This window comes from Sinocyclocheilus anshuiensis, unplaced genomic scaffold (assembly GCF_001515605.1).
Source record: "Sinocyclocheilus anshuiensis isolate Anshui unplaced genomic scaffold, SAMN03320099.WGS_v1.1 scaffold1114, whole genome shotgun sequence".
Classification (NCBI taxonomy): Eukaryota; Metazoa; Chordata; class Actinopteri; order Cypriniformes; family Cyprinidae; genus Sinocyclocheilus; species Sinocyclocheilus anshuiensis.
The window spans coordinates 100,517-114,654 of NW_015540838.1; the positions used below are offsets into that span (position 1 = coordinate 100,517).

Genomic DNA, 14,138 nt, shown 5'->3' on the forward strand with positions numbered 1-14,138 from the left:
CTGTTGTTTCGGTTTCTTCTTCACTTGTGTTTTTTGGAAATTCTGTACAGAAGATGTGTACTAGCGCCCCCTACCGTATAACAATGAAAACACGGATTCTAGGAGCACAATTATAGCTAAAATATATTTAGACCTTTTCTAAGTATAAGTCAAGTATACTTAAATGTAATTGTAAGTATATTTCTGAGAAGTACATAAAGCCCATTTCTGAGAAGTACATAAAAGTAGACTAAAAGTATACTTTCCTATTTTTAGTTTAAAAGAAGTATACTAATAGCACACTTGAATAAACTTCTTTTTCGTAAGGGGTAGTAGAGTTTGCACACTACTACACCCGTGTCTGTTTCCACCACTTAATCAAGAAACTTTAAAACGTGATGGCGTTCTCTTTCTATGAAACCTGTAACCGCATTCACCGGTTCTAACTCTATAGCGACAACAAACCTATAGCGGTTTGCCCGAGAATTGCAATTATTTCGCATTTGCTAGAATTCAATTAAATGTCTTTCCTAACTCATTTTTGTGTGTGTCCTGTGCGCGGCATATTATTTCTTCTACGCGGTCGCGACGTAAGAAGTGCGTACAGTTTAGAGGGAACAATGTTAGTAACTACACGGAACAAATCTCACAGCTGAAAGCTTTATGTGTTTGATTCAGTAAAACGCGCGACTCATTAGACTCATTTGTTTGGGAATCGGACTACACCTCTGGTGGGGGTGTTTGTTTTTGACTCATGTAAAATAATCGGCTCATGATACATTTGTTCAAGAATCGGACTGCATTGTTTGCAAAGTATAGCTGACTGTGTACGAAACCACTCCCTATCCCCTATACAGGGTACTATATTAGTTGTCGGGCATTTTGTAGTGGTGTCCCAAATCTGAATGAACAACTTCATTCCCTACATTTCTGATATAGTGCACTCAACTGCCATACACGTGTTTAAGTGAATAAGTGAAAAAGTGAGCTATTTCAGACACTGAATGTTTTTCACTCACTAAAAATAGCCGTCTCATAAGTGTAATTTCTGTCGCAGTGTTATGGAACCATCAAAGTATTGCAGAAAAGTATTGCAGTAAAAGCATTTTTGTCTGCATCAGCATTTATGTGTTTCATAACGTTTGAAAATTTAACAACTTAATATAATCTGGTTCTCAGTTCTTCCCAGTCACATTTATATACACAATACGGCCGTGCAATGGTTAAATCACTGACAGTAGCCCACAGAAGGCATCAAGGAGCAACTGGGTGAGCAAATCCCGTTGAAGCGGAGGCGCCATGCACTGCACAAGCCTGAGATGGCAGCTGAATTCCGCTGTCTCCGCCGGATCCCATAATGCACATGTTAGCTGGCTACCAACACGCTTTGCTCTGCACACTGTGTGAGAGAGGCCTGAGGATGGACACCCAGCTCCACTGACCTGCATTAGAAAAGTTCAGCCAGCCTCTTCAGCTGTGGCGCATGGACAGTGACTGGATGTCTTCATTGGTCAATTGGCTGAAACATCAATTGTCACCCTTTAAAGAGGGACAAATAGCCGTTCAAAATTAAAACAAACTGAATCCGCGTGAATCATCTTCTGAGTGAGCCTTTCCAAGTGTGATAAGAGCAAAAATAGAAGATAGTCAGTGAGCTGTAGTCATTTTTTTTATATGTGTATTTTGAATTTCCTCCTTTACATCTCAAGATTAACAGTAGAAAAAGTAGCAAAGTCTGTGCATTTTCTTTTGTGAATTTAGAGAGCATTTCAGAGTCGCAGTTAAATGTGTAGGTTGCATATACAATCTCCAAATTGCAAATAGCATTTTCTGGATCATCCCACTGTCATCTATCTTTATGATGCAACCCGCTGGGCAGCCGGAGAGCAAACGATGAATATTTGTGATGGTGAGTGACTCACTGAAGACACATTTGACACAGTTGACTTGACTAATAACACGTATGATCGAACGGAGGCAAGAGATGGATGTAGATAAGGACACATCTGTCCTGTTCTTCAACTGTTCTCCTATCTCATATATGGAAAAGCCTGTTTCTCTGTGCACATTTGTTTCCAATTCATTGGTGTTCAGTAAAAAGAGCTTTTTTTAACAGGAAGAGAGGATGGGGCACAGCCTTATCTGACCTCTCGATTTCTTGTATCTTGATAGTATTCAAGGTATATATTTTATCAGTCCATGCATTGCTTGAGAATCTAACCTTTGACCTTAAAGGGATGGTTCACCCAAAAATGAAAATTCTGTTATCATTCACTTACCCTCATGTTCTTCCAAACCTGTATGAATTTCTATCTTCTGTTGAACATAAAATAATATGTTTTGCATAAGCGTTTAACCAAATAGTTGATGGTACCCATTGACTTGCATTGTATGGAAAAAAAATACTAAGGAAGTCAATGGCTACCAGTAACTGTTTGATTAAATATCTTCTTGTGTATTCAGTAGAAGAAAGAAATGGTGAACGTGATTTCACCAAGTACAACACGTTCCTGGATCAACATCCTTGTTGATCCTGGAACAACATTCCAATCAACCAATCAGAATTGAGGGATAAGTTTTCAAGAAATGTCAGTTTTAGGCTTACAATCAGGATTAGATTCTTCTACACCCTTGTTATTCACATATCATTTCCCTCTGATTTTAGGAATAAATTATGGTTAGGGTTAGGTTTAGGGGTAGGAATTGGGTTAGGTCTATATTTTTGGACAGTAATGTCGATCCAGGATCAACAAAAGATGTTGATCCAGAAACATGTCTTACTTGGCAAAATCACGGTTACCCTTTTTAACATTTGTAGCACCATGTTCAAACAAAGACGTCTGATTTTGTGACAATATTGTACTAAATACCTCAAATTATTTTTTATTATGAATGCACTGAAACTTAAAAGTGCAAACATGTCACTATCACATGGTCTTTACAAAGTCTGTTTTTTATGTTGAACAATATGACTGTTTAGTGCACTGTTTAATTGTAATTTTGATGATCCTAAATTTTCATTTGAAGGACAGTCAGAATGTTTAAGGTTCACACATTAATGTTTCCCTGATTTAAAGTTTTAGAAGATTAAAAAGAGAAAAGGTTTTTTACAAAAAGAAATAATTCGTGCTTTCGTAAAATATATTTAAAATCAATTAATCAAATTAAATATTCAGGGGAACCAAATGTAAAAATTTGAGAATTTGCTATTAAACCCATATTAATCGACACTGTATTTCAATATTACATTTTAATATAAAATTTAATATAATATTGTTCTGGCCACCAATAGATATTCTAAATGTGTCAAAAACTCTAAAAATGCTATAATAAAAACATGTTAATTGGTTAACTGTAAATTACCTTATACATATGTGGTGAAAAACTGTAAATAGCTTACCATTATATTACACATAATTTTAGTGTAAATTATCAAATTTATGGTTTTTGCAAGTATAAAATACCATATAATTTATATGAAAACAGTAAAAGAACATCCCCAGGAGTCCCTGCTCGTTACATATGATTATATTTAATGTGAATGATTTTTGTTATCAGTCATGCACATTAGGGTGTTTAGTGTTAGATTTTATGTTATTTAATTAATATTTATTGCATTATTTTATGTATGTAGAGAAAGATATTGTCACTGTTTTTTTTTAAACCATGAATTTCTGGCACCACATCTGCTGAAGAGTACAGAAAATGTTAATTGTTCAGCAGAAAGAGTGAGGACAAGATGTAGTTTGCAAAGCTGATTTTGGCCAAATTATCCAAGGCTCTTTACAGTACTGTGATATGTGTGAATAATCTCATGAGTTAATGATGTTTTCTCTTAACATACAGTATGAACTATGTTTAGAGCAAGGCCTCTCAGTGCTGGCTAATGAGGTGTTACAAACATGTAAACCAAGCCAAGTATTAACAGAAAAACCTCTGTTCTCCATTACCATTGCTATGTGAACCCATAGCACCATGACCAACAACCCAAATGCAACATGTTGGCAGAGTATAAAAGTCAGGGAAAGAGTACGAACAAAGAGAGTAAGGGGAAAGGAACATTATACCATGATGTTTTGGGTGTAAATCTCCCATGTGTAAGGGGATTTTGAGGTTTTCAGAGGAAGGGATGTTAAATCGATGGAGTCCATATGCTAACGGAGGTCAGGGTCTTCTGTATGTGACATTACACATCGCAAAACCAGAGCCGGCTACCAGATGAAGGCAACTATGGCCTGAAAGCTACCATGTCAAACAAGGGGAAGAGATTCTAGTTAATTCATAAAAAATAGTAACTATAATAGCATTAACAGTAACTATATAGTAGCATTACTTCAGTCTTCAGTGTCACATCCTTCAGAAAGCTTTCTTGGAAGCTACTCTGTGAAACAAGGGGAAGATGTTGCTATCCGTCATTCAGCAGCAGCATATTTGTACATGAATATCTGTCTTTAGTCCAGAAGACTGACCTGTAACAGTGACTAAACTGTATTCTGTAAATTCGACTCATATTATCCTGTAAGAACTAAGTATCACAAATCTTCACAATAAGGTTCATCTCTACGGTATAACATTGTGTCCCACTTGATGCATAGTGAACTGGTAAATTTCCCTCTCCCTCTACCAACTAAATAGCTTGTAAATCTAATCATTGGCTTATCCAGCCCTCCTCAGATTCCTCCTCAATGGCTCCTCTTGTTTCCCCATTCGAGAGGATCGCGCTATGCAACATTTCATCACCATCGCCTCATAAAGACATCAGTCTCTCCCATGATGGCGGGAAGAAGGAGGGACACTGTGAGCAGTGAAGCTGTGAGTCATTGCTATAATCCCAGTGTCTTTATTACTTGGTACGCTATGCAACATTTCATCACCATCGCCTCATAAAGACATCAGTCTCTCCCATGATGGCGGGAAGAAGGAGGGACACTGTGAGCAGTGAAGCTGTGAGTCATTGCTATAATCCCAGTGTCTTTATTACTTGGTATGGAAACATTTCCTACAGCTGTGTGCTGCCGCGGGATCAGTTGTCTCCTCACGCGGGAGGAGGCTCTTTGCTGTGGGCATTGTAATGGAGGCCGAGGGCAGCTTGCTGAAGGTGTTGATTTGACGTTAGGTGCGAGTGACACAAGGCATGTGGGGCTGGTCTGAGGACAGAGAGAAGAAACTCAGAAAGCTCTACAAGCGTACATGTCATGCATATTGTATCTAAGACATGTTGAAAGCATAATAAAAACACTCTGTTATGTGGAGCAACACAGTGCTGCTCTGAAAATTGTGAAGTTTAAGGTATTTTACAGCTTCTTTTTCTTTATATGATACATGCATGGAAGTAGCTACTTACTGAGCTTAATTTGTGTGGATTTTCTTTTTTCTTTCTTTTTTTTTAATTCCCTTTTTCAGCAAGAGGAAATTAGTGTCCTAATATGGTCATATTTCCTAGATTACCCATACAAAAAGTTAATAAAATAGTAGCTATATCGTTTTATTTAGAGAAATCTGTTGACCCCAAAACCACCACATTTTAGATTAGATAATATTTCCATGACATATATAATGCACAATACCATTCAAAGTTGTAAAAAATCTTTTTACAGTGTTTTTTAAAGAAGTCTTACAATTTATTGTGATTTATTACAGTTCCAAATTTCTATTTGAGTACATTTTAAAATGTAATTTATTCCTTTTATGTATTATTAAACAGTTGTGCTGCTTGATATTTTTGTGAAAACTGATACTTTTTTTCAGGATTCTTTAATGAATATAAAGTTCAAACGAACACCATTTATTTTAAATAGAAAACTTTTGTAACATTATAAGTGTTTTCCTGTCACTTTTGATCAATTCAATGCATCCTTGCTGAATAATAATAATAATAATAATAATACTATATTTAGATATTAATCTGATACTAATAATTGGAGGATGACAAGATTGTGATCATCTTTAAGCTATCAAACTATTATTTTTAATGCTTTCAGATGTTCATTATAAATATAGAGAGCAAAATAATATACTCCATTTAAATTTAAATAAATTACACTTTGAAATGTGATAATAGTGTAATTGTTTTAAATGTATTATTATGCAGATTTCTGATTAACTACATTTCTAGGTCATGTCTAATATCTCTTTAAATGTCTTTGTGGAACTGCTTAGTCAGTGTTATTGTGAAATAGTAGTTTGTTACAAAGACAAAGATTACAAACTCCAGAAAAAAAAACATGCAAAGTTTTAAGGGATGCTGCACAATACTGTGGATTGTTCATTTCTGCTGTGTAGGCGAAGTCAGATTCATTGAGAACAAATCTGAATTGATCATAAAAAAGATGTTTTTATTTGCAGGAGGGAAAAGAATAGCTCAGAGTGATTAGTTTACAAAAGGCTTTTTGTTCCTTCCCTCCCTGCGTCTGGAGCGGCTTTCCCCTGCTTTACGACAACAAAGAGGGCTAGAAAAGATAGTTGGGTGTTTGGGAAGATACTGTGCTATGGCAGATTTAAGTTTGCAGCATTTCACAGATGGCACAGCGGGTGTATTTGCATCGTTAGTGTTTCTCAATCTAATCCCCATTCTTACGAGGTTACCTGGTTTACAAGCAAGTTTAATAAGCGTTCCCTCACTATGATCATATGCACATCATAAGCTTATTTTGTGAGAAATAAAATAAATAAATAAAAACACTTAGATGTCTGTGTAGGGAGAAATAGCTGGTGAATCTCTGCGGTGAGACCCTAAAGCCCAGCTACATATTTTGGTAATCACCACAGAGGCTGCTGGATTTGCACACACTCATAGAAGAGGCAGGCTCAAGCCACCCAAATCTTTGTTTAATCCGTTGTTTCAGTGAATGCTTTTAAGGCACCCAGCTATTAAATATAATTGTATGTAACATAATGCATATTACTGCGTTAAAGTGCCTACTTATTAAATGTTCATTGGATACAAAATAAATATGTTCATGGGATACAAATGAAATGTGTGAGTATTTTATGAATGATGGTACTTTGTGACCTTGATTTATATGCACTCCTATATGCACTCCTTATTTTATTTTATATTATTTCTTTTAAATAAATATTTAAACATTTATCTTTAACATTTAACTTATTATTTTGACCACACTTGTGAAGTCAATTATCTAGCAAATGCACGGCACCTCACTATTAACTAAGCTAATACTACCATCTAGTGACAGAGTTGGGAAATAAGCTTCTCAATCATAGTCCTGGAAGAACCAAGTAGGCTATATTATACAGTACTGTATATGTTTTAGATGGCTTATTAACACACTAGATATATATTATACCACAGAGGCTCCAAAACCTGAATTTGATGTTTCAGATTCAAAATGTGCAGAGTTGACATATTCCAGGATTTGGATTGAAAACCACTGCACCAGACAGCAAAGTCCTTTATGGTATGACCTATTCATTAGGCCTTGGGGAAATTTTGTTCCCAGCCCTGTGAATTATAGTCAGACATTTACAGGGCTGTTCCATTGTCAAAAATTGTTCTAGTGTGCTGAAACTTAAAAATGACCACAAAGCACCACAAAAGCCAGAGAGCATCAGCTGCTGTCAGGAAATGCTGTCATGTGTTCTTCAGCTTCTCAAAAAAAAAAGCATATTTATGATATCACTATATATTTTAAGTTACAAAATACACGATAAACTAATTATGAAAGAATTTTGAACTAATCAATTGAGTGAATGATTCAATGATTCATTTAGAATGCCTCTTGGCCAGTCAAATTCTGGATTGAGAATGTAGGCTATTTTGGACTGGAACTAACGGTTTTATAATTATTATAGACCTTATGCTTCAGAGAAACAAATGTGCCGCCATCTTTAGAATTGTCTTTGAACTTCCGTTTTTGCGGTAACACTATAGCATCCCGGTTGAAGAGTAATTAGCTGGTGAAGTGGATTTACTTATTGTAAAGTGTTAAATCAAAAATGATGTACTCAAATTTCCAATTCTCCATACCAACAAACCAAATTAAAATGTTATAAACTAGATTTAAAAATGGTTTCAAGTGTTTTAGCATGGCATATTGATTATGATTAGCCTATATCACTAATACTTTGTCTTTTGTGTGATATCTCTATCTGCAGATGCTGCTGTGAGCTACTGAAATATTTTTATTGTTGCATGCGCGGTGACGTCATGTCATAACGTTTAGTGGATTACCTCTCTCTCTCACACACACACACACACACACACACAGGGACTCTCACAAATGGCGTCATAAACACCGGTTTGCTTCCTACCACTCCACCGATACCCAATGACAGCTACTCGCGTGCATCCGTGGCGCGTGGCTTCGACCTAGAGGTGAGAGCAGCGGGAGTTGTTTAATGTCTGTTTTTTGTTTTATATTAGGAGTTCCCCGACATCATCTCACAGCGACAACGCATGTTTCACAATTGAGATGTAATGCAGCTCGCGTGCACGAGAAGGCAAATATTTACAACTGATGTCTGCAAATACAGCACGTATTTGCAGACATCAGTCATAGGCTACTTTGAAAAGCAGATACGTGAAATGTATTTAGCATTATAAAAATATATATTGGTCCACCTGTGGTGCATTCCTCTCTGTCAAGGACAGTTCGGGATATTTATAAAAAATGAACCATGATGTTAAAAGGTCTATAAATCAGCGTGCGCTCCCGTGCTGCGTCCTCTTGCTAGACCTTGTTGACCCCGATGACCTAACCTTGTACATGACTTTGTCTGCATTTTTCTAGTTGAAGAAGCCACTTCTTCAACTAGAAACATTTTACCCATTTAATATTGCAAGTAGCTCAAATGTAAACAATTTTACTAAACTAGGAGCTTTAGTGGTAGGTGGAGGCAAACCTTCATTAATCTAATGCTAAGCTCACCTGGTTGTAACCCCATGACAACACAAGGTAACATTTCCTTAACCATGTACTGTCCTGTGTGATGTTAAGCATTGGAGCTGAACATTATCCTCTTTACCGTTTGACTCTTTGTATTGGTTTCCAAGGTTGTCATTGCATCTCATTGCTTAAGGTGATCTCAGGAGACTGATGGATTTACCATTTAAGAAGACGTATTAATTCATAGTTTTTACATGACGTCTCACCCTTACAAGAACGCCCACATGGAGGGCAAAACAAGGCTTTCCTCCACAGATCGCCAGTTATTTTTTACGAGGTTTGCATTAATTTGGAATGTAGTAAGACAGTGATATTTAAAGGCCAAATTCAGTCTACACCTTATTGATGATGCATACGTTGTACAGGCAAGCAGATGAACCCAGAATATAAACACAATGCGCAAAGTTGAATATTAAATGTTTTCCCATAAAAAAAATTATAAAGAAAAGTTAGTGCATTATGTTCATATTCCGGGCTCTTTTGCTTGCCTATATAAAGTATGCATCATCAATAAGTTGTGTACTGAATTTGATATTTTAGTATCACTGTTTTAAAGGCACTTTAAGCGTTTTCACGTGAAACATTTTAGAATGTCTCGCTGTTTTTAGTGATGCGGGTTCTTTATATGGATTGCTAATGGCCAAAACTTGCATTTTGTTCACATATATTTGTTTTATTCTTTTGAGAGGTGATCTAAATATTTTTGGATTGGAGCAGATAGAAAATTGACAGGCTTGTGCTGCAGTTCTATGGATGTTTTGCCCGCCAGGTCTTCTAGCCAGCCACGTGTCTGAAAACTATATAGAGAATTAGGGCTTTAGTTATTTGGGTCTCCTGTGATAAAGATTCACAATATATCTGTACCAAATTGGTTACTGGCCAATATTAGACATTATTCATTTATTGGTATTGGTTGATATTGAATATTTAATTGTGCAGGTTCAGTTTCTCTGTTTATACATTTAAAGGGGTCATATGACGTTGCTAAAAATAACATTATTTTGTGTATTTGGTGTAATGCAATGTGTTTATGCGGTTTAAGGTTCAAAAAACACATTATTTTCCACCGTAAACATAAAAGCATGTCTGCATTTGTGATCGGAGAAACAACAAACAACAAGCGCTGCTCTACACTGCTCAAAACATGCATTTGAATAGTCAGTGGCAAATTCTTTAAATATTAAATCATACTTACAGGCTGTGAGAAGCGCCAGACTGTCCTTGCAAAGTTGGAATTGCCCAACTTTATAGAAACAACTCTCTCGGGTTCAGGAAACAGTCCTCCGTAAAATGCGCTGCAAACATCTGAATATTTGGGTTGAACTTAGGGGTGTGCGATATATATCGTCTGCGATAATATCGTAATTGTTGTTTTAACGATGTGCGATTTGATATTAAAAACATTATGAGTCAGCTGTCTTCGGCAGTCCTTAAGGTACCAGCACAATAACACACTCAGCAAAATATCGTCTAATTATCGTTATCGATAAAATCCCAGAAAATATCGAGATATAATTTTTTGTCAATATCGCACACCCCTAGTTGAACTGTTCTGGTCTAGAACAGTGTTGTAAATACAACTTAACCACTGATTTCTAGTCGTGTCCTCTTTTGGAAGGCCAAACAAAGTAGTTTCGCTTTCACAACGAAACACAAAGCGTCTCCACGACATGGCGGCAGCAACAATACTACAGCGAGAATAAAAGTTACACATTCTTCCTTTGCATGAACATTTGGGCGGTGTTATGCAAATCTTCCCACACAGTGACGTAGACATGTGGGGGCGTGTTTAAAAGAGGCGTTTTAGGAGGGCGTGGACGAGTCTTAACTTTTATAAAGAATATCTTTTTGGGTTTGAGACTTTAGTCTTTGCAACTTTAGGGATCTTATCTATGCACGAACAACTTTTAACACTCCAAAGAGAAAGGAAAACTTGAAATAACATCATATGACCCCTTTAAATGACTTTTGCTGTCATCTATCTTTGACAACATTAAATGTAATCTTTAGCAAATCTCAAAATAAATATTTATTCTTATTACTGTACATCATAATGCTGTGATACCAAAATTCGCTTGTAGCATTTGCAACATTTGATTTTAGGTTTCAGAGTTTTATATAGTTTTAATATTGTTCATTTATCCATTCTTGGCCATAGCATGAAAATATTTTCTGTATTGACCAGAAAATGATGCATCAATATAAAGAAATTGTAAAGCATTTAAGTGTGAAAATTCATATTTGTTCAATTTTAACACACAAGTATGAGACATGATTGCATTTAATTGGAAGTGGATGTGATTGTCCTAATTTTGTGTGAAAATTATTTTATATTTGCACCGAGTGGATGTCAGGTATTTATATTTGTAAACTATTTCTCAGTTTGATTGGTTTAAAGTTTTCCTGATGCTTTTAATAATGTTAATAACATCATTGGATTTAATGTAACTTTTTTTTTTACAAGTTATCAAATTTCTGTTTTCAGAGCAAGTGACATCAGTATTTGACCTCTAAATGAAATTTAATATCCATTGTCAGAGAACACTTGAAAACGTATAGCCAGTCACTGCTTTTTTTGCTCGGTGCTATTGACCTTGGTAAAAAGACAATTGTTCAAAACATGATCCAGGGACCGAATCTGTCCATTCAGCATCTTGTATACTTTAGTAATGCCAAAGCTGAAGCAGCATTAAACACCATTAAGAACAATGAATAAAACATTTTGGCAAATGCATTGTGCATGGTAACTTAGTATTGTATATCTAAATTGAAAATGCTGTTTTGTTGGATTTTAGACCTCAATTATCAGATGATCTACTGTAGGTTTTGATAGAACATATAAGAATACAGGAATATAAGAATATATACATGTTTTTATTCATCTTTATAGCTTCAAAGGTTCAGAATTTATTTATTTATTTGCATGACGTAAATGGTGTGACAAAAAAAGACTTCAGCTGCTCCAAGCAAGTCTATCACCACAATCTGTAAGACCCAAAGTGACAGAGAGGATGGAAATGTTCCTGTCTCTGTACTTCAAGGACAGGGCCTGTAGCTGAGCTTTGCCGTCACCTACTTTAGCAGCTATCACCTCTATTTCCAGTGATGCTCTTTGAGCTTTGGTATCAGCTTTAGTAAAGTGTTGAATGTTTAGTTGGATGGAACCAACGCTGGGATGCAGCGTCACCTTATACAGCCCAGACAGAAACCAGAGCTTATCTATAGAAAGTGTTCCTTCAACTCTGTATCCCTGGCAGCAAAATGATAGTTTAGCCTGGTGGAACCTGTAAGATGATGAGGTATTTCACTGTTCCATGTTCGAACACTTAAATTCTATTTGAAGTGTATTTTGAACGTAGTTTAAGTATGTTTTGTTCTTTATTTTCTCATTCAAACAATTTACAGTACTCTTTTATTCAAAGAACAAGTAACCTTAGGTTAGGTGACTTGCTAAAGGTGACAACTCTTGAATTTTAGTTGTAAAAGCTCTGGAAGGTTGTAGGTTTGATTGACCCAGGCCAGGCCAGAGTCTCATCATCCCATACTATTAAAAATAAAATTTGATTTTATCTAGTTAGAAGTGGAGAGTTACTATAACGAAAACAAAACTAAACAGATGGTTGAAGCTAAAATCTTTAAAATCTGTAGTTTTTCATGAATGTGGAACTTGATGTATTAAAATACTCTAATATCCTACCAAAAGACACAGGTTTAAAAAAAATAATAACAGCATTTATAACAACCATTTGAAAAGGACAGTGTTAGAACATCTTCTTTTAGCTGTTATTACTCGCCCTGTAAATCGATCACATTCAGTATATCCACAAAGCATGCTGGGTAGTAGACGTGATGATTCAGCATAATTTTTTTGTCCGAGTTCACAAAAAGAGAATAGTCGGTTGGAGAATGAGGTTCTTTGGTAGAATGCTTATTTTAAATTCTGATCCACAGCTCACACAACTCTCTTAAAAATAAAGGTTCTTTATTTGCATTGAAGGTTCCATGAAGAACCGTAAACATAATGAGAACCTTTCCATTCTGAGAAACTTTCCACCTTTCCAACCCATAATGGTTCGCCAAAAGGCATCACTGCAAAAACTTCCGGTAACACTTTCTATGAAGCCGTATTTATAATACATTATAAAGGTATTCGTAAGGCATTATAATTAATGCATAATGCATTATAAAAAACCTTATAATATGTTGTATCATCTCATGAATATTCATAAGAACAGTTTTAATATATTATAATATTTACTTATTTGTGGTTATAGCTTTTAAGAGTATGATGATTTATAACACAATGAACACGTTGCATCCACTTTTACAATGGATTATATTTCTCATAGTTATAATGTATTATAAGTCTCATATCTTGCCATTTTTCTTATGCTACTTTACTTAAAGCGTAAATACGGGCTTCATAGAAAGTGTTACCAAACTTCCTTTTGGAGCCTTCATTTTTAAGAGTGAAGAATCAAAATAGTTCATCAGAATCATGACAGTTTTGAAGACCTGTGTGATTTTTAGATGCATCCCGCTTAATCAGATATTTGTGTAAAGCTATTTGTAAAATCCAGTAGATGACATTTTAGCTAAAATGTTTTGCATCATAAGTCAGCTCTATCTGTCAAGCACCACACTTTTAGAAAAGAAAATCAATTATTGTCTAACTAAAGTTTAATTGGTCCTTGTTCTAATACACATCTTCAAAGAGTGCATTACAAAGCATTTTGTCAACAGTCAAGCAAGATGAAACACCTGTGCATTTATTTAAAGGGGTCATATGATGCGATTTCAATTTTTCCTTTCTCTTTGAAGTTTTACAAGCTCTTGGTGCATAAAGAAGATCTGTAAAGTTGCAAAGACTAAAGTCTCAAATCCAAAGAGATATTCTTTATAAAAGTTAAGAGTCAGCCACACCTACCTAAAACGGCTAATAATGTTCTTTTTAGCAACATCATATGACCCCTTTAATTCTTAAGTTTTTTTTGATGTAAGATGTTAAAACAAACATATGTATGTTTTGTTTGCCTGATGGTTGAATTGACATTTTCAGTGTCTCCATTAAAGACCTGCTCTGAATGGCTTTTGTTTAGTTTACTCAGCACTTAAATATGCACATGAGCAGCTTTTATTATGTTTTTGTGTTTCACCCTCAGATACTTTTCCTCACACACACTCACACACGCACACGCGCACACACACACACACACACACACACACTCACACACACACACACACACACACACA

General features: G+C 35.6%; 1 protein-coding gene across 1 annotated transcript in view; it reads left to right on the forward strand.

Moving 5' to 3' along the window:
* The first annotated feature begins 8,186 nt into the window (after positions 1-8,186).
* The window catches only part of LOC107687393 (voltage-gated potassium channel subunit beta-2-like), a 70,192-nt gene continuing 64,240 nt past the window's right edge, over positions 8,187-14,138 (forward strand). Inside the window, exon 1 of the mRNA XM_016484700.1 lies at positions 8,187-8,314. The gene's annotated coding sequence lies outside the window, so the exon portion shown is untranslated. The remainder of the gene's footprint in view (positions 8,315-14,138) is intronic.